At 40.2% G+C, this 26,547-nt stretch overlaps 1 protein-coding gene across 3 annotated transcripts in view; it reads right to left on the bottom strand.

Moving 5' to 3' along the window:
* Positions 1–26,547, bottom strand: part of Gpm6b (glycoprotein M6B) — a 144,948-nt gene that overhangs the window by 84,939 nt on the left and 33,462 nt on the right. The window lies entirely within an intron of this gene.

Here is a 26,547-nt window from a genome sequence, read left to right as displayed (position 1 = left end):
ATCTGACCAAAAGTGGTGGTGGTCATGGTCACAAAAACATTAGATATTCATTACATGATTGGGGATAAAATAATATACGCACAGGAATGAAATAGAAGTTACAATGTAGATAAACCTCAAAAAACATTGTGCAAAGTGAGGGAAGCCAGAGACATAAAAGATCATATTTAAAATAAACATCCAGAATGAGAAAACCTATAGAAACAGAAATAAAATGAGTAGTTGTTTAGAGCTGTTTAGAATCAGGGAGAAGACATGTTGGATGCTAGTGAACGAGGTTAGTTTTCCTTTTTGGAGGTGCTGGGGATAGAACCTAGGACCTCAGGAATACCACACAAGTGCTTGATCACTGAGCCATACTGTCAATCCTTTCTTTTAGGAGAAAAAAAATGTTCTAAAATTAGTCTGTGCTGGGGCTGGATAGATAAGCTTAGTGGTTGAGAGCACATAGCACTCTTCCTGAGGACCTGAGTTTGATTCCCAGCACCCACATCAGTCAGCTTACAACACCCTATGACCTCAGCCCCAGGAGAATCTAACACTTTGGAGCTCCATGAGCACTTGGATTCATGTGCATGTACCCTTCCTCCCCCACACACATAATTAAAATGATAAAAATAAATCTTAAGAAAGTAAAATTAAACCGTGGTGATAGTGACACAACCTTGTGAAAATCATCAAACATGGGGAATTGTACACCTTAAATGGGTGAATTATGTGGTATATAAATTCTATTTTAATTGTTAAAAAATGGAGTTGTGACAAAATGTGGGGACTCTCAGTTTGTAATTTCTAGTTATCTGATTTAATTTTCATGATGAAACAATTGTTTTTCTTTTTTTTCTTTTCTTTTTTCCTCTCAGGACATAGTAATCTTCCAAGTTAAAAAAAAATTTTTTTTGTTGTTTTGAGGTTATTTTAGCCTTTCTGAAGGGATGCAAAAATGTGATAGAGTCAAGCATTGTAAGTTCAGCATCTGGGAGGAAGGGGGATTACAAATTCAAGGCCAAACTGGGCTACAAAATGAGACCTTGTCTCAAGGGGGTAGGAAGTTCTAAATGTCATTATAGTTCTGATAAATGCTTTACCACTAGTCACATCTCACATTGCTACTCAACAGGCCTCACAACTGGATAGCCAAGCTTGCTATGATATTATTATTCCTCATGATGTGCATGTGTGAGCTGGAAGCTGGGGAAGATTATGATGATGTACTTGTAGGGATCCCAGAAGAAGACACAGGATATCCTGCTCTATCACTTTCTTAGAAGACAGAGGGATTCCACTACTACTTTCTACCATATTCCCCCAAGACATGGCCTTTCACTGAACCTGAAGCTAGGCTGATAGTTGGCAAGCCTCATTAATCTTGTGTCTATCACCTCTCACTGCTGGGGCTACAGGCATGCACATGACCTTGCTCAACTTTTTACATGGACTCTGGGGTTTTGAACTCAGGTCCTCATGTTTGTACAGCAAGTGCTTGCACCAATGAAGCTACCTGCCTAGTTCTATATGTTATTAAAACAATAAAACAAAGACTTATTTTAATTTTATGTGTATTGGTGCTTTGTCTACATTTAGTGCCCTAGTAGGTCAGAATATATCATATTCTGTGGAACTACAATTACAGATGGTTGTGTACTGCTGTGTGGGCACTGGCAACCGAACTTAGGTCTTATGTAAGAGCTTTGAGTATTCTTAATTGCTGAGCCATCTCTCCAGCTCACTAGATGTAATTTTTGAGAGTGACAGGGATATTTTCAATAATGATTCCAAAGAAATAGAAATAAATTTGGACTTTCCAGGCTAACCAGAATGCATGACCATAAAGGCTGTTCATGAAGAGAGAAAACAATGCTAGAATTGTGGCTATGGAAGCCATCAACACAAAAAATGAGGGAATGCAGAATGGATTGGAAGATCCAAAGGTGGGAGGTGGGAATCTGTAGAGAAAGGAAACCAGGAAGGTAAGCATAGGTTGTCCACATTTAGGCTGCTAGTAGAGCAAGAGGGATGTCACAGAGGGCTGGAATATGGGAGATGCAGAGGTAAAAGGAATGCTAGAAGTCACAGAAAGAAGAGAGGAATGGGATGAGAAGTGGTAAGAATTAGATGTGACCTCGAGGAGAAGTCCAAGATAAAGCCAAGCCCAGGTAATGCAAGCAAGTGCTTTGAGCCTATACAATTCAACGTACACACTCCTTTAGGACTCTCTCCCACACTGACTTGGCCCCAGCCATGGTAAAGGTACTGAAACCTTCAGAAATATGCACAGTGAAGTCATAATGGAGACAGATGTGGAGACAGACCATCAGAAACTGGAGAATCACCATCTTGTATGACATTTTCAGAATGAGGGTTTGAAAGGAAACAGGGAGAAACAGGTTTGCCTGATTTCCCTAGGGAAATAGAATAAGAAATTTTGTTTTACCTTGAGGTGTTAGCGACCATGCAATATGTTATGTGCTTTTTATTGAAATAAAGTACTTTTCTGCTCCTATCTGAGATATAAAGGAGAGTTTAGATTTAAGTGTGATAATTTTTAATTTTAAAAACTCTTATACGTATGGGTGTTTTGCCTACATGCAAGTCTGTGGACCACAAGCACGCCTGGTGCTCTCGAAGGCCAGAAGATGATGCCCTGGCACTAGAGTTACATACTGCTGTGAGCCACTATGTGGGTGGTGGGTGGGAATTGAACCCTGGGCTCTCTAGAAGAGCAGCTAATGAGTGCCCTTAACCACTGAGCTATCTCTCTAGGGCAAGCTTGATGCTTTTAAAGTGGTACAGGGTGGCTCAGGTTTCCACATGGACTCCATCACTCAGGCATACAAGTTGACTGACTGATCTACTCTATGTGTTTCCTCAGCCTTAAGGATGCTGGTAGTGTTCCTTTTGTGGGTGATGAAAATGTCTTAGACCAAAGTGCTACTAAATACAACTTTATACTTGAAAATGATCCACTTTATATTATATAATCTCATTTGTTCCTTTTTTATATCTTTATTTATTTATTTATTTACATCATGTGAACATTTTATCTACATGTGTGTTCATCACTTGTGTGCCTGGTCTCTGAGAAGGTCAGAATTAGGCATCAGATCCTCCGGAACAGGAGTTATAGGAGGCTGCGAGCTACCATGTGGGTGCTAGGAAGAGAACCCTGGTCCTCCTCAAGAGCAGCCAGTGTTCTTAACCACTGAGCCACTTCTACAGTCCCCTCAAATTTTTTTTCAAAAAGTTGTGTTGGTATTCACTTCATAAGGCAATCTTAGGATTAAATGGACCAATTAGAACAATGCCTATCACGTGTTGAGACCTCGCCTGACATAGATTTAAAAGGGATGCTTCATTTCATGTAAGAGCCATGAAAATATGCTCAAGAGATACATAAGCCTTCAAGGTAGCAATTGTTGCCTAATAAATGCTTTAAAGGCCAAACATAGTTTAAAAATGTAGTTCCTAAGGTAAGCATGGTGATGAGTGCTTGTAATCTTACCAATCGGGAAATAGAGGCAAGAAGGATGAAGAGGGAATTCTAGACCAGCCTGGGTTATGTGAGATCCTGTTTCAGAAACACGAAGTGAAATCACAGTAATAGATGCATTTGTTTAAATAACATCTCTGCTGTATCCTATCCTTGACAATTTCCCTCATTAAAACAGCAAGTTCTTCTTTCATTAAGCTGATCTTTGTCTTTTAAAAATTAAACACATCATTTAAAAGACTGGGGGCTGCTTTAAATAACAAAGCCCACCATGTCATCTTTCCTTCCCCTGAGCAACAACACATGAGACTACTCAATAGCTCACATTGTGCAGAAAGACACATATCAACTTAAGCTGTCAGCAACTTACAACAGATATATTAATGCTATTCTTATTCAAAAAGTGAGATTAAGAAAGATATTGTGAGAAAGTCAAAATCTTTGTTTTAATGGCTTGCAAACAGATATAAAGAATAAGGTTCCTGTCTAAGAATAAAATGAAACTTTTTCATAAAGAAAAGGCCTACACTTTTTCTGGGGTTTAAGGAGAATGACTTAAGAATCTACATTGGGGAAAATAAAGAGTACAAATGCTATATTCCTTGGTTAATTAGATTTGACAAAGACATACAGAACGCTAAGTATACGCTGAATATATGCAACACGTTCTGAATGTTCCAAGGGGTGGGTACAACTTTTGAATTTGGGAGCTTGAGCTACAACCACAGCCCCCACAAACTATTTTTGAAATTTCCAGTTGTTACTAGAATAGCCCAACAATAGAAAGACAAAAATAGCAAGAAGGGCCTGTGAGTGCAAAGAGCTGATATCCATTCCTGTCCTTGAAAAGCAGAGTGCAGGTACAAAAGCAAACATCACCCAAACCCAGAGGTTGACTTAAATGGAGATGTATGAAGGCACATGTGGACTCTGTCTAGTAAGAGCTAGCTGAGCAAGTGGCCTTTACAGAACTACTTAGAAAGAACCAAAAGATTCAAGGTACAGTCAAGCTCCAACAAGAATTTCAAAGAGGATGGACCTGACATTGCAGAGGGGAACTGGCATGAGCAAAAGGCCTTGAGCAGTTCTTCAGTATATTTAACATGCTATTACTGTATGGCACAGTGGTTCCACTTCTAGTTAAACATCCCAAAGAACTGAAAACAGGTACCTCAAGAAAAGCTGAGATATGCATGCTCATGGTAACATTCTTTACAGCAGCCAAAAGATAGCAAGTGCCCTAAAAGCTACCATTTGATGAGTGGACAAACATACTGAGGTCTACTGATGCAATGGATTAGCGGGTAGCCAGGAAAGCAAATTATGTACAGACCATAGATGGGCCTTGAAACACAATGTTGTGTGAAAGGGGCATATAGATTTATTTGTGAATCTATTCATGTGAATTATCTAGAAATGGCAAACTCATAGAAACAAAGAAATTTAGTGGTCATCAAGATTGGGAGGGAAGAGAGGAAGACAAGAATAAATATCAGGTTTACTTTGGTGATAAAAATGTCTTAGAACTAAATGGTAGTAATATTTACACAATACTATTGATGTATTACTAAGTGCTATTTCAAATGGTTCTAATGGAGAGCTTTATTAATGTCATATATGTGAATATGTGTGTGTGTGTGTGTACTTGCTGCTCTTGGAGGGGACCTGGGTTTGGTTCCCAGTAACCACATGGTAGTTCAAAAACATCTATAAATCCAGGTCCAGGAGACGTGATTCCTCTTCTGGCCTCTATGGACATTGCATACACATATGGCAGACATACATACACATAAAATAAAAATAAAAAATTTAAAAAATAAAAATAAATAAACACAAAAGGGAAAATTCCACGAGGACAACACCAGTAAAGGCCACTTGCTCAGCTAGCTCTTACTAGACTACACTAGCTACTTCTCCCTTTGCTATGACAGAAAACCTGACAAAAACTATTTAAAGGAGGGAGGAGTTACTTTGGCTCATAGTTTGAGGGGATATAGTCCATCATGGCAGAGAAGATGCAGTAGTAGGAAGCTCCATCATAATAGAACACTGTAGCTAGAACTCTTCACCTCGTCACATCTTGAGATGGTTCAGTCAGTAAAATACTTGTAAGGCAAGCATGAAAACTCAGAACTCATGAAAAAAAGGCAAATGCATGCTTGTAATCTCAGGACTGGGGAAGGGGAAACAGGAGGATCTATAGTGTTTGCTAGCAAACCAACTTAGCCTACTCAGTGAGTTCCTGGCTAGTGAGATTCCTTGTCTCAAAAAGTAAGGTGGACAGCATCTGAGGAACACCACCCAAAGTCCTCTGGCCTCCTCATGCACACATGTGAATACACGCAGGTATGCATGCACATGGCACACAGAGAAATGAAATGTGGTTGGATAGAGATGTATTCAAACAGATATCCTGGTGTAATCTGGAACAATCTACGGTTTGTCAAGGTAGCCCGTGGGCTGACTCTAAAGGCAGTAGGAATCTTTTGCCAGTTTCTGCAAATTCAAGTCACAAAATATCTACCTAAAACTGCCAGTGGTAGTGAACAAGAGAATAGTTGTTCCTAAGCAATTCAGTGGCTATGATAGAGTGTTATATATCTAACACTGAGCGTGGCGGTTGTCTGGCAACATTGGAAGTGACATCATGTACATGTCACGATGTTATCTCACCCCTTTGGAATAATGGACAAGCCTCTGAGCTAATTTCAGAACACTATCTTTACTCCCAAATTAGAGAGCTGGTTAGAGTTCATGTGTGTGAATAGGCAAGACCATTCTTTGGATCCCAAAGTTCCAGCTGTGCATTTCAGTGTCATTGAAAGGCCTGGGTCATAGGGCAGGAGAGGACACTTCCTCCAGCATACTCTTTACTAAAATGACCCTTCCCTCAGTATCCAGGAAGCTAAAGGAAACACCCACTAATCCAGAGCAGCTTTTGACTAGCTTTCTGTTCTCTTTGGCATGCTGTTCTCTTAGAAGGAAGCCCCTTTAAGATTTTTAACAACCCATTGAGATATTCAAGAAAGAAAATGTAACAAGATCCAAAGGTTGTCTCCAGAGTAATGGAAACGTGATGAAAACTCTGAATTAGTTTCATTAGAGCATCTAGTAAGGTGGGAGAGAGTGAATAAGCTCTGTAGCTGTCTTTGCTACTTTGTGGCTTCTTTTTCTTCCAATCCTTTATTCCTCTCTCCCATTTTATCCCCTATCCAAGAGGAGAGAGAGAGAGAGAGAGAGAGAGAGAGAGAGAGAGAGAGAGAGAGGAAGAATCTAATTTCTTTCCTTTTGTTTCTTCTTTGAGCATGACTGCTAAAAAAACGCAACCAACTGCAACCCCCCTGAACTACCAACGAACCCCCATACTGGGACTCTAGCATTTACATACCCTGTGAAAAGTTTCCAGAGTTCCAAACATCACACAATCGCAGAAACAATGTGAAGTTGGCCAAACCTCACCTCTGCTAGAGCATGAGGCAAATCATAGTCAGCTGCTGTGGACAGTCTGAAGCAACCCTCATAGTCCCACATCCATAAAAAAAACACATTCTCATAATATTTCTGTATTTTCAACAAAACCAAAACACTAAAATTGTCACCACAGAGCCCAAGAGTGGCTGAAACAAAAGACAAGGTCTTTTGCATTCCTTGGCTACATAGTAAGTTCAAAGTCAGCCTGGAATACAAAAGACCCTATCTCAAAATTAAAATTTAAAAATATCATCCTTAGCACAATGATTTGTTTTCCAGTCATGCAAATTTTGTACTCCTGATCCTCCTGTCTCCCAAGTGCTGGGATTATGGGCACTTGTGACCATGTCCATCTTATTATACAAGTTCTTGGGATCTGAACTCTGGTCCTTCATGCTTGTATTATAAGCACTTTACCCCACATGTCATTTTTCTAGCCACAGATTCCTCTTGATACTGAATGTCAAGTAAATTCACCATGCTTTCTTTAATTTGTCAAATGTACAGAACAACAACAACAACAACAGCAGCAAATCCCCCCAAAAAACAATGTTCTATTTTTCATCTGTTTTAAACATAGAACACCAAGTTGCCTAAATAGAATTTTGCGCTGTTCTGAAATACAGGGAGCTATTTTTAATGGTCTACCAAGAGGCACTGAAAACTTCTAAAGCTAAAGAGTCTATAGATTTTTACCTTGTCTTTATTCACTGCCATTAAAATATTTGGGAACTGGGGTTGAAGAGATAGTCAGTAAAGTGTCTGTCATGCAGGCACAAGGACCTACATTTGATTCCTAGAATCAATATAAAAGGCTGGGCACCTGTAATCCAAGTGTTGGCCAAGTGGGGACTTGATGGCAAGCCAGTATAGCCAAGTAGGTGAACTTGAGGCTCATTGAGAGGCCCTGTCTCAGAAAATAAGGTAAAAATTAACTGAGGAAGATATTGGTTGCCAGTCTCTAGGGACATGGAGATACATGTGTACATGTGCACTCTCACTCTCTCTCTCTCTCTCTCTCTCTCTCTCTCACACACACACACACACACACACACAGAGAGAGAGAGAGAGAGAGAGAGAGACAGAGAGAGAAAGAGAGAGACAGAGAGAGACAGAGACAGAGAGAAGATCTGGGAAACACAATATAAGAAATAGTGTCTCTAGATTGTCACATTTTTTTCCCTCTGAAGAGAAATACACCATATCATGAAGTAGATTTCTCCATAGATGTTAGATAACTGAGGCTAAACTCTTGACCAAAGAAAGACTCTAAATGAGAAAGAAAGATATACAACAATGACAGAAGGAAATATATACTGTCTAACCTGAATATCATTCAGAACATGAAAGGATACAAGTTGGCGAAAGGCTTATATGACATGATCCAGGAAAATATTTGGTCTGCCCTGAAATTTTATTAGAGAAAGAAATGGAGAAAAGCAGGGGGTGGTGGGGAGCAACATCTGTAGAGAATGTACACATATTTTGTCATCTCACTCAAGGAGACATTGAGTAATTTGTTTGCCAAGAAGTCTAGTTCTCCAGCTTTGAGCTCCCAAAACAGGGTATTTAGAAACCTATTTGTACCACTTACAACATTTAAAAAGGTATGTATATGTGCATGTGGGAGTGGGGGCTTTGTGCACAGAAATGCAGTCAGTGCATATGAATGCAGTGCCTAGGGAGACAAGAAGAGAGTATCAGATCCCCTGAAATTTGGGATATAGGCATTTATGACCCACCTGGTCTGGATGCTGAGAATCAAACAGGCCTCATTTTTAAAAAACTTTATTTTTTCATTTTATTTGTATGTATACCACATGTGTACAGGTACCCAAGGAATCCAGAAAAGAATGTCAGACACACCCTTCCGGGGCTAGAATTACAGGTAGTTATGAGCCACAAACATAGACACTAGGGAACCAAACAGATCCTCTACAAGAGCAGTGAGTATTCTTCACCCTTGAGCCGTCTCTCCAGATTCTGTGCCATTTTTCTTATAAGTCTTCAAAGCATGCATAAGTAAACTATCACGACCACACACTGAAGACTGCCTTATTCAAATATATATCATTAAAATATGAAATTTCACTGACTTTCATCCCAAGCTAACATATTAGTTAATTCAAGTGCCAAGGAGTCTATTAGCTATCCTATTTGCTACCTTAGAAAGAGGAATGCTTCGGAGAGAGGTATAGCTCAATGGCAGAGCACTTGGTTAGAAAACAGAACTCTTTACTGTTCAAATGGATGCCAAAGCCTACACTGCATGTTAGGAGGTCTTGAGTTCAGCCAACATCACTGGGAATTAAAAACAGAAACCAATCAAACAGAAGGAAAGGTATAGATGTCTAGAAGTTTAGGCCAGTTCTAGTTTGCTTTCTATTACTTTGATAGACACCATCACCAAAAGTAACTTGGGAGGAAATGGGTTTGCATCATCTTACAGTTTACAGTCCATCATCCAGGGGAAGTCCGCACAGGAGCTTAAGGTGGGGACTTGAAGCAGGAACTGAAGCAGAACCATGGATGAATATTGGCTTGCTCTTCATGGCTTGCTCAGCCAGTTTTCTTATATAGCCCAGGATTACTGGCCAGAGGAAAGTACCACAGTGGGCTGGGCTGGGCACTCCCACATCAGGTATTAATGAAGAAAATGCCCCTACAGATAAGTACATGGGACGATCTGATGGAAGCAATTTTTCCTTTGAGAGTCCCTCTTCCTGCATGACTCTAGTTTATGTCAGGATGACAAAAACCTGTCAACACCACAGTAGAACAAATATGCTTAATGATTTCTTGGAAGTTTCAAAATAGCTAGATGGAAGAATTTTGAATGTTTGTTAACACAAAAACATAAAACTGTCTGTGAGATGGTAGAGATGCTAACCTTGATTAGATCACTATAGACTATAAACGTCTATCAAGGTAGCACTCCACCCATAAATATATACAACTATGGATCCAAAACCTTTCCGCCCTTCAGTAAAGTCAAAGTGTTCACCTGACTACAATGAACCAATAGAGAAGAGGTTAACCTTACACTGGAAAGTCGAACATGATTTTCTTTTCTTGAGTTTTTGAGTTGGGAGTGGTTTTAATTGTTATCCCCACTTCTTTCAAATATGACAACTGAAGTTTGTGAGCTAAGCATGATACACATTCCTATGTATCCAGCACTCAGGAGGAAGAAGCAAGAAGGTTAGGAGATCCAGGCTAGCATAGGCTGTAAATCAAATTCTAAGCCAGCCTGGGCTATAGAAGACCTTGTTTCAAAAGAAAAACAAACCCCAGACCCTAAACACACAAAGATTTGAGTTTTCTGTAAATTAAAATCGATCAGAAAATGAGTACAAAACAAAAGAATTTACGTTTGTGTATCTGTACTATATTTGTAATGTGTTAAAGCAGTTAACAGAAGTGAAATTTTGACCTTGCTTTTTAACCTGGTCTCCTGATTTTCTGACTCATGAGCATAAAACACTTCTTGATTTCTGAGCTGCAAAGACTCTGCTGAATTAATATTCAGCATATGCAAGGAGACAAATGTATTCAAATTTCAGCTAATGAATTAGCAAGCAAAAGCTCACCCTGCAGTTCCACATTTAATCAGTGATTAATTTAACCCGATGCCTTTAGGAGCTCAATTGATCTCTTTGTAGTCCACAACATTTTTTCTCCAGAGAAATGTGCAGACATCGTCCGTGACTAGTACATTCCTTCATCTTTATGTTTACAGTGGAGTATGTACCAGGATGTAGCTGCATTGCCAGAGCATGTGAAAAATGCTTGCAAACATAGGCACTATTTATAAGTTCCCAGCACTGTTGACATTACAGGGCCAGGAATGGATAGCTTCCCTATATAATCCTGTCATCCCAGGCCTCTGCCCTGGAATCTTACATTTCCTGTTTTTGCCTACATGAAAAGGCACCAGGCTAGTCTCAGCAGTCACTCTCCTGCCATCACTAAGCTCTCAACATGGATTCTGACTCCCCATCTCTTTATCTTTCAGTCCTTATCCAAGCCATTATCATTGAAGAAAATGATGTCAAAATGGAGACGTTTTCACTCTCATTGTTTAAGTGTGGAGTGGGGTGGAGCTGGGCTACTAGTGTCCTCGGAAATGGTGCACTTCATCTTCCAGATACATTAGTGTGGTTCCATCCATGCCTGTCACTGATTCACTGATACATGCTTTTGTGTTGTCACACAATCTAGTGACATGTGCACAGGGGAAAGAGTTCAGTCCTTGGGGTTTCTCCTTCTAGGGAACTTTGGGGCTACTCTGAGGGAAGACAAAGGCGAAAGTGGTAGAAGGGACAGCACAGAATCTTCTCAGTTTCTGTTATATCATGCCCCTCTCCCAGTGGCTGTGAAGACAGCAGGGGTTGAGGCGAATATGAGAATACCAGTAGGCACTCTCTATCACTAGCCTTCACTTCATAACCTTACTTCCCCAGTAACTGAAAATGTAGGGAGAGAAGGGCCGTGTTGTGTAAGGGAGTCTCAATACTGGCTGTATTGGAATCACTTGGGGAGTAGTGGGTTGCTCCTGCTGTAGTATCCCTAGGTCCAATCAATCAGAGCCCGTAGAGGTGGAACCAGAGGACAGTCAGCTGACCTCACTGACAGTATAGCTCAAGAGTCAGCAGTTGGACTGCAGTGTTTTTGCTCCAAAGTCACCCTTTCTTGAGCCACCCTGTGATTTTGCCACAGCCCACCAGGCCTAAAGACCCAAATTTAGAAGCTGATGCTAGTTTCAGGCTTTGTGTTTCACATGTGTGATGGGGACAGAAAAACAGATGGAGTGGTACTGAATTAGTGGGTATCTTTCAGCATTCAGGGACAATTTTTTCTGTGGCTTGTAATAATATCTCTCATTATCTCCTGATGGGAATCAACATTAAGGACAAGTGGTAAACTGTGCTCACATTTTATTTTCCCCCATGGGTATATCTGTGGGTGTATGTGTATGGTATATGCAGAGGCCTGGTGTCAACCTCAGCGCCATTCCCTTGGAGAAATCCACCTTGTTTATTGAGATAGGCTCTTCTACTGGGACTCTGGGTTTGGCAACCAGCTATACCGCCTGGCTAGCCAAGGGAACCCCAGTGATCCATCTGTGTCCACCATCCCAGCATTTAGATTACAAACTCACAATACTGTGCTCAGCTTTTTGTGTGGTTGCTAAGGATGGCATTTAAGTCCTTACGCTTGTACAACAAGCACTTTTACCATCTGAGCCATCTCTTCAGCCCCTGGAGTCTTCAAATATTTCTTTAAGCAGCCAGGGATTACTGTAAAGCTGGCTTTCCCGTAAGAAAGCCATTGGTTACAAGGTTGGACTAGAAAAACATCCTCCGTCCTTACAGATCTTATAATGTACGTGCAGAAACTCTACATGGGTAAAATTAATTACCTTCCATTTTCTTTCATGGGACTCACAAAGGACAGAAACATGTGCACATTTCCCTTTCGCCCTGGTAAATGAAATCAAGATCTTCATTTGTCACATGGTCTCTAACTGAGCCAATATTTGGCAGTTCCAACTCAGGCCTCTCAGCCATTTCTTGACATTCTTTGTTCAGGAGCTGTGCACACACTGAAGCCTTATGTTCTGGCCTCTGGTAGAGGCAAACAGGAAACGCATTCTATTCTCTAGGGGAAAAAGATGTAACTTTTTGCCTCCTATTTTTCTTTATATAGGCTAAAGTTATTATGTTTCATCTATTTGAGTTCTCTCTCCCCTCCCCTCCCCTCTCCTCCCTTTTCTTCCCCTGTTCTGTTTTGTGGTGGTGTTACAGGCAGGCTGAGACTACAAATGAAAATAGGGTAATTTTTTTTTTAAAAAAAAATGCTGTTTGCCTTTTGTCTTCAAAGCCAATTACTTAGAATAGATTCACGGCCACTTCAGATGGCAACAATACCTCTTTCTCTGTGGACTACTTTTAATTTTGCATTGCTGATGACTGAGACCTCCAGAAACACCATTTTCCTTCGTGGTGCAGCCAACAGCTCTCCAGCTTGCAGGGCCAACTAAAACAGTGTCACAGAGACACCAAAGGAAGCTGGAGGTCTCCCTGATGTCACATGCGAATGAGACACCCGAGGCTGTTTGTTAAGCAGTTTCTGACTGATGGACTCAAGTGTTTCAAAGAAGCTCAAGGTGTTCCTGATGCCACTGGTCTTGAGACCTCATTCTGGGAAGCAGGGACCCAGATGATAGGTTGAAACCCTGGTGTGTGTTGGAGTTCCTTTATAAAGGCTGGAGAGTTGGCAGGCCTTTGGGGCAACGGAATGAGAGCCTGTGGCCTTTGGCTTGGGCATTAATGGGCATAAACTGCTCCAGGTGATTCTAATCTATGCTAATCTCCAGAGAATAACATCAGGAAACCTGCACTGAACCACAAGTTGTCCATCTCTCAACTCCTCCCACAGCCAGAGGGCTAGAAGACAGAAGATATTAAATATGAATGCATGGGTAAGTGAGTTACTCTCCCCAGGGAGGTTAACAGATGCACTACTAGATTCATCCAGCCAGCAAATATTTGTGAGGCAGTTGCTAAATCCCAGGAATGCTCCTGGCTACCAGGGATCCTGTGACAAACAAAGCAGTCTTGGTCCTTACTGTAATAAAGTGACAATTTGGTGAGGAAGGGTACCACTCGGTAACACAAAGCCATGTGATTTCAAGACTTAATTGCTAGCAAGCAAAGACACTGAGTGTAGTGAGAGCATAAGGCAATCTGACGCTTCCAGATTGGAACCAGGAAAACATACGATTTATGGCCCAACCAATGCAATCACAGTATTCCCCCCACCCCTGCACTCCTTCATTTCAGGGTATCAAGTAGCTAAACTGCCCTTAAACTTGGTATATAGCCAAGGATGACCTTGAACTTCTGGATTCCCACTACTTGGTGCACACCATCACATCCTGTTTCTGCCTGGGACTAGCTCCATCCCTAGACCCAACCTGAAGCACTTCTAAACCTATCTTTTGCTCAGGTTATGCTCAAGAGCAGTGGTTCTCAACCTGTGGGTCGTGACCCCTTTGGGGTTGCATATCATATATCCTGCATAACAGATGCTCACGCTACAATTTATAATAATGGAAAAATTACAGTTATGGAGTATCGACAAAAATACTTTTATGGTTGGGAGTCACTACGACATGAAGAAATGTATTAAAGAGAGCATTAGGAAGGTTGAAAACCATGGATCTACATAATTACATAATGCAGAATTCCTGAAGGTGGGGCTAGGCCAGGAGTTGTTCTTTATGCTTTAAAAAATTACATGTGTGTGCATGTGTGTGCTTTTAGGCATATGTGTGTAGGTCAGAAGACAACTTTAAGAAAGCAGTTGGCTCTCACCTTTTACCATACAGAGTCCTGAAATCAAACTCAGGCTGTCAGCTTGGCAACAAGCACCTTTACCTACTGTCCTACTGGGATAGCCAGCTTGCTGTCCCGAGAGTAGTTCTTAGAGGTCCCTAGGTGATCCCACCTATTACCAAGGTCAAGACCCATTGATGGAGCACAAGGTACACAAGTATACTGATCCTCCCCAGCAGCCTCCCATCAGACCTGGAAAGCAGTTATAGATGGCACAGTGCTCAGCAGCAGCCGGACCCTAGCTGGCTCAATTGTGAGTAACTACTGCAGAAATGACAGCTCTAGAATTCATAAGAAGAATATGACAGTCGGGCGGGCATGCTAATCATGCTTTCCAGGTATAGAAAAACAACTCAGATAAAAAACAACAGCAACTGGTAACTGTGGAAGAGCCACTTCTTAATTTCCTTTTGAGCTCAGGGAGGCCACTCTGGCTGGTAGAAACTCCTAATGGTGACCCGTGCTGTGTTTACCATTTGTCTGAGCTTGCAGTCCCCCACAGGGGGCCCAATACACTGTTATGAGCTCCATCGGTGTGTAATAAATATTTGCGGGCTGCCTAGCTCACCCAAATGTGAGAACAAAGTTTTTTTGTTTTTTTGTTGGTGGTTTTTTTTTGCAGCTGGAGAAAATATAGCTACCCAACCACTGCATATAACCTCATGAAGGCACGTATGAGTCAGCTTGTGGCCAGGTTTTGAAAAGCAGCAGGGCAGGAGGTGCTGGAGGGGAGAGGTAAGAGGCCATGCAAGAAGTTTCAGCATCTCTGTACCCATGGCATGAAATAAACAGAAGAAAACTATGCCACTCGCTGCATAATGAATTTGCTTCTGGCTGCCAAAGTAGGGGGCCTCTGAACAATGAACAATTTGAACGGCTTCTGTTTCCACAATGCAGCCTTGTGAATGTCCATGGACAAGAATTTCTGCCTACCAAGCAGTATGCATTTTTCCTGTCAGGGGCTGTGCTCTAGACCTGGACAGCAAATTGTGGACCAAAGAAACATTTCCTGTCAGGGGCGGGAAAAGGAACGGTTGAGCCTGCTGTCTGGCGTAGCTCTCGGGTATGACAGACACAATTTCTTTTTCTTGATGCCATTTTCCTGAAGCAAAGGCAACTGTTCCAAAAATAGCTTCGGTGGCCTGGCTGCAGGCAGATGGCACACCGAAAGGGTTTCAAGAATGTCTCTGCCGTCACAGCCATCTTCTAGCTTCAGCATCATTGGAGGACATGGTGAGTTATGTGGCAGGTCATGGCAGGATCCTTTGTAACTAAGCCCTCACACGAACCAGAAACCACATTCAACACACTCTCCTGGCATGCCAGCTGGTCTACCAACAGTGTCTCCAGTCAGTTTTTTTTTAAACAGTTGAGAATTATCACTGCTTCTGACAAAATCTGAGGCCTACGTAGATGTTTACCTAGCATGTATACATTCTGACCCCTGAAAGTTCTTCTGCCCACCAAAATCTGTAGTCACAGAGTCACACAGGGTTGTGTTACTTGTGCCTGTGCCCATTGTGTGCTCAGCGTGTGAGGACAGGCTTAGTACAAATATAGCTGTTTAAAGAGAATGTGTTTTTCCTCCAATAACAAAGGCACATGACACTCTGGGTGCACCTTGCCTACTACAATCCAGAGGAGTGAAAAATGACCAAGAAAAATGCCAAAGGATTGGCCAAGATATGTGTAGTATCTATCCCTGCAGACAGAGGGCATCAAGAATGTTCCCTGAGCCAGATCCATGGTAGTACATACCTGTAATCTTAGCTCTGGGAAGCTGAAGGAGGATTGAGAATTATGGAACAGCCTAGGCTACATAAGGAAACCCTGTCTTAATAGTAATTATTATTATTTCCTGGGAATACAGGTACCTTAAAAAAATCACACTTAAGGCTTTTAATGTATGACAAAGACACCAGGATCTGTAAGGGACAGCATTTAGCTTCCAGAAGTTCTCACGTTGCCTAGAATGGAATAATTGTGTAACTCCCTCAAGTTTAAGGCTGAATATATTAAATCCCCAAAGAGAAAAAGCAAAACAAAACCTTTCCTGTCAAATACTAGTTCCTAAATTTTCTTTGACCTCAGTAATGGAAGGAAGAGGTGACACCCCAACTTTGTACTTGTGTGTGTATGTGTATGTGTGTGTCTCAATGCCATCATAGCATGTTAAGAGTAAACAATTTTTTAAGTAAAACAAAATTTTATTAAACCAATAAAATTTATTTTAAAATATACAACTCAGTATTGACATTTTCAAGTCATCAAAGTAATTTATAATAGTTAAATGCCTCTTAAATATACATGATATCTTCTGAACCTAAAAGTAATATGCACTCAACCAGGTTTTAAAATCTACTTGGAACATTAAACATGATAGAAGTAGAAAAAAATCTCTTATGAAGACCTCTATGAAAGGAAATTGTGACAAGTTCCTGATTAGACAGAAACTGTTCCATCTCCAAGGGAGAATACACAGCGTAACTGTGACTTTATAGACTGAATTAGGTAGGGTTCCTCCTGTTTCTATTTTGTGGAATAGTTTGAAGAGTATTGGTATTAGGTCTTCTTTGAAGGTCTGATTGAATTCTGCACTAAACCCATCTGGTCCTGGGCTTTTTTTTTGGTGGGGAGACTTTTAATGACTGCTTCTATTTCTTTAGGGGTTACAGAACTGTTTAGATGGTTTATCTGCTCCTGATTTAACTTTGGTACCCGGTATCTGTCTAGAAAGTTGTCCATTTCATTTAAATTTTCCAGTATTGTTGAATATAGGCTTTTGTAGTAGGATCTGATGATTTTTTTATTTCCCCAGTTTCTGTTGTTATGTCTCCCTTTTCAGTTCTGATTTTGTTAATTTGGATACTGTCTCTGTGCCCTCTGGCTAGTCTGGCTAAGGGTTTATCTATCTTGATTTTCTCAAAGAACTAGCTCCTGGTTTTGTTAATACTTTGTATAGTTCTTTTTTGTTTCTACTTGGTCGATTTCAGCCCTGAGTTTGATTATTTCCTGCCCCTCAACTAAGAGGAGACAAATTTTAAACAAAGCTGTGTTGAGTGTGTTGGTGAGGAAGGCCTGGGTATTTAGTATTAAGACTGAATAATTAGAGGCTGGGGAGAGAGCTCAGTCACTAAAGTGCTTGCCTTGTAAGCATGAGAAACCCAGTTCAATCTTAACTGAGTTCAATTCCCAGAAGCCACATAAATGAAGCTGGGCATGGCCACCTATGGATGTAGCCCCAGTATTGTGCTTGACAGACACAAAGTGATCACTGGGACTTGCTGGCCACCAACCTAACTCTGAGTGACAGATACAGTCTCAAAGGAATAGGTGGTAGAGCAGGACGCCTGATGTCTTTCTACAGACTCTATACTCAAGCGGATACATGAGCCCCCGCATACCTACCTACATACCACACATTCATACACAAACATATACTGTACATAAATGTTTAAAAAAATCTATGATGTAACAGCTTCTGAGGAGCAACACTGGAGGTAGGCCTCTAGCTTTCCTAATATGCACACATACATATGCATTCATACTTGCAAACATACATTCTCTCATGCAAACATGCACACACACACACACACACACGTGTACACACACACACACACACACACACAGAGTCAAATGAATAACTCAAGGCTCAAGGTGTAGGCATGTTTTTGTGTGGCTTTGTTCAGACCAAGCTTTTATGTTTCATCACAGGGAACCACTAGTTGTCCACAAGAACTGTTACCTTGTGATTTCCTTTAGGGAATTATCTAACAAAACATAAAGCAATCACAAACTGGATCAATTAACTCAAAGACCAGCAAACTGTTTCAGTAAAAGGGCCACATAGTAATGATGTCTGGATTTTGTGGGCCACATATGGCCTGTATTTCAAACAATCAACTTTCTCATTTTGACAAAAACACAGCCAAAGATAATACACAAATAAACGGACCTGACTAAGCATGTTGCATGTGTATCTCCAACTACTTAGAAGGCTGAAGCAGTATGATTGCTTCAGTTTGAGTTCAAGGCCAGACCAGGCAATGTAGGGTGATCCCAATGATTCCATGAAAAATAAAAAGGCCCAAACTGATTTTAAAATGGGCTTGTGTTGTTGGAATAAAACTTTACTATGGACACTGAGTTTTGAATTTCCTGAAACTTATGCTTTATAAATATTCTTTTAGTTTTCATTTGAAAATATTTATTACTTTATTTATTTATTGTGTATGTGTGTGTGTGGGGGTTCAGACATGCTACAGGGTGCTTGTGGAGGCCAGAGTATGACTTTTAGAAATTGCTTTAGTCCTTCTATGATGTGGGTTCTGTGGCTCAAATTCAGGTGATTAGACTCGGTAGCAACATCCTTTCCCTAAAGCCCCTTAATAGTTTTCGATCATTTAAAAAGGTAAAAATCATTTTTAGTTTATGGACCATTCAGAAAATGACGGTGGCCTAGGTTATGTGTCCATGGGTTACATTTTGTCAAATTCTGATATGAGATGATCATTTTATAATAAGACTTTGTTCCTAAACTATACACCCGGATTGGAGGGATGCTCACTAAAACTTACACAAACTTAAACTGTCCTCTAACCTCCACACATTTGCTGTGATGTACACAAATACAAACATACACATAAACATACATTCATGAATAAATAAATGTACTTCTTTTTTCTTTTAAAAAGACTTCAGTAGATCCAGAAGGTGGCTGTAAACAAGGCAGGGCACATAGCTACAGTAACACCCTGCTTTTATATTTGGCATCTAGAATGAAAGGGTCTGCTGCTTTGAATCCATCTGCAGGAAAAAAACAGAAATTTGCTCAAATATGGGGGCGTAGTATATGCAGAGACCCCAAAGTGGGCATTTCTCCTTCTCCCTTCTCCTCTCTGACAACTGCTCAGCCCTAGGAAATAGAAACGACGAATAGTAAGTTAGTCACACTCACTATTTTCCTGGAACTATTACATCCTTTTGGTGAGAATGAGCTTGTCATTTGTTGCCATGCAAGTATTTTCATTTGGGGTTTTCTTTTCATCATGGTTAAAATCTTAATTTGAGAATGCCTATCAGGACCTCTTGGCTGGTGCTTTGCCTTCTTTAGGGCTTCTGAATTTATCCACAAAATCACAATACCCAGGGGGTAACCATTAGCTCTTCAGCACCCCTTGCTATGATCTTGCCTGTGGGTATCATATTGACAAAAGCCACCGGAAAATGAATGAGTCCAATGTTTCCCCAGAGCATGATGCTGTGGTACTTGTTTTTTTTTTTTTCTTCATTTATAGTTGATTTAAGGAGTTTTAAACTTGTGTTGAAACAGGCAGCTTTCATTTCCCCAGAGAGGGATAATATTCTTTTAGAAAAATTCCTGGGTCAACTCCATGTATATTTTGGAATGGACCAAAAACTGAGGGGGAAAAACACAACCCAACAGATTATCATTCTGGGAGAAAAAAAATCATAGCCAATTACTAACAACTCCTTCTGGAAAGTGACTAGGAACAAAAAGGATTTTCCAGACCTCAAAAATCCCGTTTCTCCAGATGAAATAGCTGCCAATATCTTGCAATATCTGGCTAATGGGACAGAAAGGCTAAGACACAAATAAGGTTTTAAAAAATATTAAAATCAGAAACTAAAAAGTAACCTTAAACTGGGGATATAGCCTTACACTTATAATCAATACTCAGGAAACTGAGGCAGAGAGAATACCATGAATTTAAGGCCATCCTGGGCTACATAGTGAATTCCAGGCAAGCCTGGCTTATAGGAAGAGAACCCATTTCAAACAAAACAAAACGAGAGAAAAAAAACTCTTTAAGATGGTGTTTATGAAAAAATTAAATAGCCAGAAAATATAAATTAAATTAATTTATCTTAAACATGGAAGAGAAATGCCATTTCTGTATAGATGGAAGACAATAGGAAAACCACCCTTACTAGAATCTTGAAGTGAGAAAGAGACCTTTTCTATAAGAGAAAAGGACACAGCAACTCTGTCTTGTAGGGATAAAGACTACTGCAGACCAAGACAGCTGTTCAGAAAGCAGCTATTTCACCTCATTCTCATGAAAGCTACTTTTAACTAAAGAAGGAAAATACAGTGTTAAATAGTACACTGGGCCACAGGAAATCCTACGTAGTTTCCTAGGTAGAAAATGGTTGTACACTGTCAGTTTGATATAGTTTACTCTAACAAATTATAAAGACATAAGTACAAGCTAGGGTGGTGTAGAGTTTTAAATATTAAACAAAGACAACTGTGACAGTTCAGCTAATTAAATTGACTTTACTTGTGGGAACAAAAAAATAAGAAACATTTATTCTACATGATGAAATCAATGGTTAGGAGATTTTTTTTAAAAAAAATTAATGGATCATAACACATTTAGCCCAAATCTTAAGTGTTTCATTTCTTTTTTTAATTAAAAACAAATCACAACAACTTGGTAGAGACTGTTCTCTCCTTCTTTTACCTGGGTGCCAGGGACTGAGCTCAAGTTGTTAAAGCATGTGCATAAGATATATCTTGGCAGTCCCAGAGATGCATTCTTTATTTGTAGGAAAAGGTTATATTTTGTTAAGGCTCCATACATTTTTGCCTTGTCTCTAAAATTCTATTGGCCTTAAAAGATGTTGAAATTGTGTATTTTACTTTATTTTTAAAGGTTTTTTTTCATTAATTATTCTTATTTTTGGTGTATTTAATGCATGTGTGTGTGTGCATGCACATATATTTTCCTATGGATACCAGATGCCGACTTCAGGATGCCCTCTTTTCCACCTTAGTTTTTGAACAGGGTCTCTCACAGAACTAGAGCTCACGATTTTGGCTAGCCTGGCTGGCCAGTGAGCCTTTCAGATTGGCTTGTCTGTGCCTTTCCAGGGCTAAGGTTACAGTTATGCACTGCTTAGCTCAACTTTTATATGGTTACTGGAAAGAATTAGTCTTTTAAATTTAATTTTTTGAGAACTTCATATATGAGTACTATATTTACATTATTTACATCACTACTCCTCCCTACAATTCCTCTCCACTCAAATTCATGACCTCTTCTTTAATTATTGCTATAGATATTATCTATAAATTATTTAATTATTGTTTCCTACACAGCACACATTCCCTGCTGTGGCCACTTACTCTTGCTCATATGGTTTTGCATTTAGTGCTGACCACTTGGGATTAGCTAACCTATTGGAATGGCCTATCCCTGGAGAAGAATAAGTCTCCCTCTATATCTATATAAAAAGTTGAGCTTGTAGTTCTCTCTGTAGCTCTTCATCTAGGGGTGAAGCCTTGATTGCCTTGATCCATGTTGGTATGTCAACTGGCATCGGCATCATATGGGTCTTGTTAGGTGATTATGTTTTTGAGATTTCATAGGTATAGCTTTCTTGTCATAATGTGGAAGACACTATCTCACAACAGATGTTCTTGCTCTCTGGCCCTTATATTCTCCCCCCCTCTTTTGTGATGGTCCCTGAGCTTTGAGTATAAGGGTTGGGTATAGATATATCCACTGGGGCTGGGTATCTCATGGTCACTTGTTTGCTGCATTTTGACAAGCTGTAGATTTCTGCAATGATCTTCATCTACTGTAAAAGGAAGCTTCCTTGATGAGGGATGAGAGCTACACTCATCTGCAGCTATGAGAACAAGCACTGTCTGGGAGCTAGAAATTATACTGGTTTAGGAAAGTGGCAGGAGTAGGGTCTCTTCTAGGGCCCATGTCCTCACCAGCCATGGGTAATCACAGTCAACAAGTTGTTAAGACACCTTCAATGATCCAACAGTTTTTTTCTTTCCACAAATGGACCCACACTTTATTATTATACTGTCTTCTAGTGTTTCTATTGGAGTTAGCTTACAAAGGTATTTTAGGAGAAAGTTATAGAATATTGAATTTCTTTTCTTCTGAGACATGGTTTCATGTAGTTTAGGCTGCCCTTGAATTTGTTGTAAAGCTGAGGATGACTTTGAACTTCTGATACTGTGTTCAGCTATCTTCCAAGTACCAGGATTATAGGTGTGTGCTACAATGCCTAGCTTTTTACAATGCTGGGGTTTAGATCCAGGCTTTCATGGATGTTTTGAAAACTGCACCCAGTGAGCTACAACCAAAGCCCCTTAAATTTTCCGTAGCACCTACTAAAAATGACACTTAACAGAAGAAAGCTTTCAAGCAACTCATTTTCAGATAAACTACTCCAATATCTTGTTGCTGCTGTTGTTTTAAATGATCCAACTACAAAGTAATTATATCACTGCATGGAAAAATCCAGATGCTGTCACATGTATGTCCTAGGGAACAAGAGTAGTTTGTTAACAAGCATATGAACTTCTGTGTATCAGTCTATATTTGTTGTTTCCAGGAAGGGAAAGCTCTTCCATGGAAGATTCTGGAGCATTTCTATCATTGCAGAGAATCTGAGGTCTGCAGATCATAATACTGCACCACTTTGTTACCCAGCTGCAAGCCATAGTCAAGAAAGAGTCCAAGGAATGTCCTAAACTTGTTCCAAAAATGTCCAGCTGGACTCACTCACATACCACTCCAGTAACAGCACTGACGGACAAGCAGAGTTCCGTCAGTTCACCAGATGCATACTCTGTAAGGTGGAAGCAAGCATCCACCTTTCCCAAAGACATCCAAAGGGTCTCTGCAGTATACACAGGTCTCTCTGTACATCTCATGTTTCCCAAATTGGTTTCCTCTTAGCTTAATTAGCTGTGTTTATTTAGATTGTAGTTACCACACATACTCTCTCACTTTAAATCATTTGAAGATATCTATTCACAGCTACTGCCAAGTTTCACCACTACAAACTATGTGGCACCAACAGGCTGGGTCAAGATGACTCTGACCAAAGACAGGGCATTTATGTCAGTCTATGTTGCATTACTGAGAATAAGTATGTGATCTTTTCAAAAGAGAGTTTCCAGCATCAGTATTGTTGAGGCCACATCATTCTAAGGTGGAGGCTATCTTGGTACTGTAGTGTATTCCCAGCTTTCTTTCTACCACTAACTGCCAATATCACCAGATCGTACCAAATGATCTTGGGCAACAAACTGTGCTCAGCTGAGAACTACAGCTTTAGACTTTGTGGAATTCTAAAAAGAAGTTTTGAGGGCTGAAGATACCTCCGTTGGTTTTTACTTGCCAAGCATGTAAGAGGTTTGGGGTTCAATCCCCAGGACCTCATAAACCAGGCATGGTAGTCCATGCTTTTAATCCAGTACTTGGGAGGTAGTCACAGGACGATCAGCTCAGAGTCAACTTTGGCTTCACAGTGAGTTCAAGGGCAGCCTGGGACACACGAGACTCTCTCTAATTTTTTTTAAAAGAAGAATCAATGATAATAAAATAATATTTGCCTTCATGCTTTCTTAGGATAGTGCTACTTAAAGTGTAGTTACAAGGCTAGGAGTGTGGCTTAGTGCTAGAGCAGTTGTTTAGCAAACATGATGCCCTGGGTTCCATTCACAGCACCACAAAAGAAACAAAGATTGACATAAGGAGAGGTGACTTTAAAAATATATAATACAAAGTCAGGAGGTGGCGGCACACACCTTTAATCCCAGCACTCGGAAGCAGAGGCAAATGGATCTCTGAATTCATGCTAGCTTGGTCTAGAGTGAGTTTCATAACATCCAGGGCTACACAGAGAGACCCTGTCTCAAAAAACAGAAGCAACAACAACAAAAATCTGATAAAATGCAAAATTGTCTAAGATGCCAATTGAGGGTCAGCAAGACGGCTTAGAGCAGTAGTTGTCGTTTTCAACCTTCGGAATATTGCGGCTCCTTTTAGAGCAGTGGTTCTCAACCTTCCTAATGCTGTGACCCTTTAATACAGTTCCTCATGGTGTGTGACTCCAACCATAAAATTATTTTTATTGCTACTTCATAACTGTTATTTTGCTACTGTTATAAATTATGATGTAAATACATATCTTTTCTGATGGTCTTAGGTGACCCCTGTAAAAGGGTCGTTCAACCCCTCCAAAGGCTTAAGACCCATAAGTTGAGAAACACTAGCTTAGAGGTTAAAGTTGCTATCTCCAGACCTGAAGACCCGAGTTTGATCTGTATGCCCCACAATACAGAAGGAGAAAACTAATTCACAGAAGTTGCCCTCTGACCTTCACAGGTGTCAGAAGGTACATGAGGTCCCCCAAATAAAAACATAAATATAATTTAAACATTTTAACATGCTAGTTTAGCCTTGCTGAATGAATGTACTATGATCAACAATATACAGAGAAACACACACACACACACACACACACACACACACACACACACACGTCTGAACTTCAGTTTCTTACCACCTGAGAGGGTTGCCATGAAGACACAGCGTAGCAACTACATCCAAGGAGACCTGGCACCCAGGGAGCATTCCTCTTTCTTCATTAGTCATCTCCAGCTACAGGCTTTAAATGTCATTAAATTTTGTTCCTTTGGCAAATAAAGCTATTCTTTCCTGTGCACATTTGGATGAATCACAAATAGAACTTTATCATATTATAAAGCATCTACAATGGGATGCATCTCTTTTATCTCATCTAGAAAAATAACACTGACTTGCATGAAGCTACATGGAAAGTTTAGAGCAAACAACCTGTAAAGTCAGTTATGCTATAAGATGTCCAACATAGATTGGCTTTAAAAAAAAAAACTGATCATTCATGGCCCCAGTAGAAGGCTCGGAAAGGAAAGAGGATTGCTATACAAGCCTGGTGAGCTGAATGTGACACCTGAAACCCATAGACCAGTTGAAAGTGAGAACTGACTTCAAAACATTGTCCTCTGATCTCCAGACCTTTGCTGTGGCGCTCAGCCACCCACCTACACATACAAAACTAACTTTTTTTTTTTAATCACTCGAGCTAGGGATGAAGCTAAGTTGGTAGAGTGCTTATGTAGCATACAGGGAATCCTAGGGTTCATTCCTAGCACACCATAAACTGAATGTGGTAGAACCAACTGAATATAGTAGAACTTGCCTGTAATCCCAGCACTTAGGAAGTAGAGGCAAGAAGTTTAGGAGTTTCAAGGTCACCCACCCCTATATACTGAGTTTCAGGCCAACCTGGGATACATAAAACCTTATCAGGACCTTCCCCAAATTAAATTTAATTTAAAAATAATTAAAATTCAAAATAATTTTAAAAATTAAAAAATTAAGTGCTGTTAGTACTCTGACAACACAGAAAACAGCAATAACCCACACACGGGTCATCTATTAATTAGTTTTTGAACATTATATAATGTTCAAATCAAGTGAAACACATTTATCTCCTCAAACTTGTATTCTTTGTGGTGAAAACACTAAAATCTTCTAGGCATTTCATTTCTTTTTTTTCTCCTTTCTTTCTCCTTTCTTTCCCTCCCTCTCCCTCCCCCTCCTCTCTCTCTTTTTCTAACAGGGTTTCTCTGTGTATCCCTGGTTATCTTGGAACTCACTTTGTAGAACAGGCTGGCCTTGAACTTAGAGATCCCCCTGTCTCTGCCTCCCATGTGATTAAAGTGTGCCACCATGCCTGCCTTAATTTCTTAATCTCAGATACAATATAAGAAAAAAAATCCTCTTTTTCTGAAGGGTATTTTAGCTGACAATCAGATCAAACTATAGTCTGAAGCCTTTTTCCCTCTATGACAATTTCATTACATTCCACTCCTCAGTTTCCATAGGCTCAAAAATTTACCCAGTCATGAAATGAGCTGAATACCAGAGGCCGTTGAAGAGAAAGTTCTAGACAGACCCCTGCATGACCTGCTCAGAGCTCATTATCTAACTCTCCAACAACAAGGTTGTTTTGAGGACTGGATGAGATAACAGTTTGAAATTATCTGAGCCAGTCTTAGAAACACAGAAATTGAATGTACATGTGGATGTGCTTCTTAATTCTAACCTGTCTCTTTGCTGGAAATGTCCTGGACTGCCTCAGCATAAAATGCTCACTGAGACAGCTGGGAAAACCCAGACAGAATAGAGGACAAACAGGCTGGGGAATGAGGGGAAGGAGAGACACGGGCAAGCATGAAGAACATGGGCTGCTTCTACAGAGCCACAGAAAATTGCATTTCATGCTGGAATTTTCATTAATTTTTTGATGCTTTTCTCTCTCTCTCTCTCTCTCTCTCTCTCTCTCTCTCTCTCTCTCTCT

The sequence above is a fragment of the Grammomys surdaster genome, unplaced genomic scaffold (assembly GCF_004785775.1).
Source record: "Grammomys surdaster isolate TR1022 unplaced genomic scaffold, NIH_TR_1.0 131, whole genome shotgun sequence".
NCBI lineage: Eukaryota > Metazoa > Chordata > Mammalia > Rodentia > Muridae > Grammomys > Grammomys surdaster.
This window is presented reverse-complemented; position numbering and strand designations above follow the sequence as displayed.